Source organism: Portunus trituberculatus, chromosome 14, assembly GCF_017591435.1.
Source record: "Portunus trituberculatus isolate SZX2019 chromosome 14, ASM1759143v1, whole genome shotgun sequence".
Classification (NCBI taxonomy): domain Eukaryota; kingdom Metazoa; phylum Arthropoda; class Malacostraca; order Decapoda; family Portunidae; genus Portunus; species Portunus trituberculatus.
In genome coordinates this window covers 2,984,383-2,988,938 of record NC_059268.1, presented here as the reverse complement: position 1 = coordinate 2,988,938, position 4,556 = coordinate 2,984,383, and positions in this window count along the sequence as shown.

Here is a 4,556-nt window from a genome sequence, read left to right as displayed (position 1 = left end):
TGTGTGTGTGTGTGTGTGTGTGTGTGTGTGTGTGTGTGTGTGTGTGTGTGTGTGTGTGTGTGTGTGTGTGTGTGTGTGTGTGTGTGTGTGTGTGTGTGTGTGTGTGTGTGTTTAAAAGTGGGCATTGATCTTACTGTAAGGCTGAAAGGTCGTTTATCACACACTAATCAGGGTAACAGCACCTTTGTGGAACACGGCGCCGCGCCCTGAAATGATGCCACATTGTACTGGAAGACACAAACCTGCTTATCTGTGTCTCTCACTAACACAAACACACAAGAAAGAAAAGCTGCAACAATCCATCATGCCTTTACGTGTCACCTCTTGTATAAAAAACACTATCTCTACCCATTTATCATTTCTATCTATCAATTTGCCTAATGTTATTTTAAAGGTACCTATTAATTCAATATGAACATTGAACAATCTATAATGAGATATGATGACGCCGGACAAACAGATCACGTGACATTTGTAGTAATTGGTGACAGGTGCACTAATTACACATTCCAATGGATTACAAATGCTAGTAAGCAAGAGTAATTATGCATCAGGCATAATTACTCATAAAAGAGAGTTCTAGTGATAAATGAATTATATTTTCTCTTATTGTTTTCATAAATAATATTAATTTTACTCAGACAACACAAAGGAGCATAAAGAAGACTTTTTACATAACAAAAAAAAAATTAAAAGGTTGTAAGAATGAGTACGTAAAATTCCTACGAAAGATTTCTTTCTATCTGTGTTCCTTACAAAGTGACAGGCCAAGAGAGGATCTGATGAAGGTATTCACATAAAGGACGCAACAAGATTGATGCAAACAGGATTAGTATTCCTAGGAGTCAGAAGAGGAAAATGCTTGCAAAATAGTACAAGTATTATCTTTTAAAATGATGTATGAAAAAACGTGCAAGTAAATAGTGTTGGATAACTAAATAAAGTTAATAATGAGCTTATTCACATAACATTGTGCCAACACTAATTATACAAAGAGATCAGATTACATCACAATCACATTGACTACAACAAACTGTATAACGGTCACCCTTCTCTAAATAAATGTTATACAGAGATATTAGTGTAGATGGCTCATTTTGTTCCAAAGGAAACTTAGTATTTTTTTTCAATTTTTGCTGTAATTCATTTAAGAAAAAGGTAATTCATTTCAGTAAATGAAGCTCTCGACAGGCATGGTGTGGTTCAATTATTACTGGCGCTTCTCAGGATAGGATTGAAAGAAGGAAAATAAGTGTTAGTGTCTGTCTGTTTTCCAAAGTGACCACCACTTCTTTCTATTCCGAAACACTCCACTTGATATCCTGTTGTAAACTTTGTTGCTCGCCGCCGGAATGTTGCATCTCTTGCTATCTTCCACCACCATTGTTCATGCTAACTGCTCTTCTCATCTTGCTAACTGCATGCCTCCCCTTATGTATTTCCAACCTCCCATGACTTGACTTCATTCAAGAGGGAAGTCTCGACCCATTTCTCCCTGTCTTTTGGCTAATCCCTTCGGACCAGTAAGGAGACCGGACACTCAGTGGGTCTCTTTTATATATATATATATATATATATATATATATATATATATATATATATATATATATATATATATATATATATATATATATATATATATATATATATATATATATATATATATATATATATATATATATATATATATATATATATATATATATATATATATATATATATATATATATATATATATATATATATATATATATATATATATATATATATATATATATATATATATATATATATATATATATATATATATATATATATATATATATATATATATATATAATGTTACGGCCCGCCCGTAACATACTCCGCATAGCAGTGGTAGAGCAGGAAACCAGGTAGAAAGGCGTGTTCACCGATAGCACTTATCTCTATTTTTTGCACATAGGCAGGTGTGTAATAAGTGTTATCCAAGCGTTGGGATCATCATATGTTCATGCGAACCCTCAATCCCCTCACTTCGCGGATCATTTTTCTCGCTAGTTAGAATCGGCCATTTTAACACCCCAATCCCAAGGCTGTTTGGAGCGGTTTCACCAAACATTAAAATCCATGATGAAGAAGTATTGCTTGGAGCATCAAGGAGACTGGGATGAAAGTATCTCTTTCCTTCTCTTAGCTTTAAGAGAATCTCCTCAAGATTCTTTAGGTTACTCCCCTTTTGAATTACTCTATGGTAGACAGATCAGGGGGCCTTTCAAAATATTAAAGGATCAATGGTTTACTCAAAATACTCCTTCAAGCCCCAGTGTGTCTGACTACATCCAGATCAGGGAGACCTTTCTTTAAGAATAAAATCAGTTTACTCAAAATACTCCTTCAAGCCCCAGTGTGTCTGACTACATCAGTAACCTTAAGAATAAAATCAGTGAAGTCAGATCTTTTGCTAAATCAAACTTTCTCAAATCTCAAACTAAAATGCAACAGAATTCTCTTCCCAAATCTGTCATGAGAAGTTTCAAACCAGGAGACAAGGTTTTACTTTTCTCCCCACTCCAGGCAATGCTCTTCACAGTAAGTTCATGGGACCTTATGTTGTGGCTCAAAAACTAAGTCCATTAAACTATGTGGTCCGCACTCCAGACCACCGTAAGGATTCCCAACTAGTTCATATCAACCTAATGAAACCTTACCACTCCAGAGAACCAGAGGACGACTTGTCTCGCACTGTACCTGTATGTCTGGTAGGGAAGGAGTCTGGTCCTGTGCCCCCCGAGGAAGAGTTCGACATCGAATTCCTCTTCTCGTCACCTAAAGGACGCCTCTCAAACAGCCAAATCATGTCCAACCTTGATGAGGTGTTTCTTTCCTTAACACCTTCACAACAGTCTGATCTTAAAAAGTTATTGCTAGACTTTTCAGAAATCACAGGTGACCTTCCAGGACTTTGTACAACTATTCAACATGACATAACATTAATATCTAATGACATTAAGCCTATAAGACAACCAGCCTATCGCATTTCACCCATTAAAAGAGACTTGATGAAAAAAGAGGTAGACTATCTGCTCTGTCATCACCTTGCAGAACCTAGTATATCCCCTGGGCTTCTCCTGCCTGTTAACATCTAAGCCAAATGGTAGTAGTCGATTTTGCACCGACTATAGGAAATTAAATAAAGTGACGGTGCCAGACTCCTACCCATTGCCCTTGATAGAGGACCTTATAGATAGTATAGGAGTAGCCAAATTTGTAACCACTATAGACTTACTTAAAGGTTACTACCAGATTCCCCTCTCTGACGAGGCCCGAATAATATCCGCCTTCATCACCTCCTTCGGACTATACCAATACACAGTGATGCCCTTCGGCTTGTCTAATGCTCCCGCCACCTTCCAGAGGGCTATAAATTACATCACCCAGGACTTGGAGGGAACATCTGCCTATCTGGACGACCTGGTGGTGACTTCGGACGACTGGGTGACACATCTGTCCCGTCTTCGGAGGCTGATGGGTCGAATGCAGGAAGCCGGGCTTACCATCAACCTGGCCAAGTCCACATTCGGGAAGTCTACGGTGGTCTACCTGGGACATGTGGTGGGGAACGGCAAGGTACGCCCCAAGAGATCTAATGTAGAGGCCATCCTTGGCTTCCTTGGCTCTCATGAGGTTCTTGGGGATGGCTGGTTTCTACAGAAGATTCTGTAGGAACTTTTCCACCCTGGCCGCCCCCCTGACGGACCTTATCAGCACTTCTGTCCCCTTCCACTGGACCCCGACCTGTGACCAAGCCTTCCAACACCTCAAGGCGTTCCTCTCCTCGGAACCAGTTGTCTGGACACCAGATCACTCCCGCCCCTTCCATCTACCAGTGGACGCGAGTGGAGTTGGAGTAGGTGCTGTCCTACTACAAACGGACCCCACAAGTGGCATCCTCCATCCCATCGCCTATCACTCCGCCAAGTTGAAGAAACATCAACTCAACTACTCCACCATCGAGAAGGAGGCTCTGGCACTCGTCCTGGTGCTCCAACGTTTTGAGTGCTACCTTCATCCTGGTCCTCAAACTACGAAGGTCTTCACCGATCACAATACTCTTACCTTCCTTCACGCCATGAAGAACCGAAACCAACGCATTTTTAGGTGGGCCTTGTTAACTCAACCCTTCAACTTGGAAGTCCACCATATCAAGGGGATGGACAACATCATCGCCGACGCCTTATCAAGATCTCCCGTCTCACCTCTTTCATGAGTCCATTACGGAGGTCTTAGGAGGAGGAAATGTTACGGCCCGCCCGTAACATACTCCACTACCATCACCTCCTCCGCTTGTTACCTCGTTCGCCACATCTCCGCCTCCCCTTCCACGTCACCGTCTCGTGAACCTTCCACGTTACCGTCTCATGAACCCTCCACGTCACCGTTTCATGAAGCCCGGCTACTGTCCTGAAGTTGGATTCACGCGGCCCCATTCGACTCAACCGGAAGTGTTAAGCCAGCTCTTGGCTTTCTGGAAGTCAGTTGAGGTCCAGGCCTCAACCTGTGAACACAACGCCTCT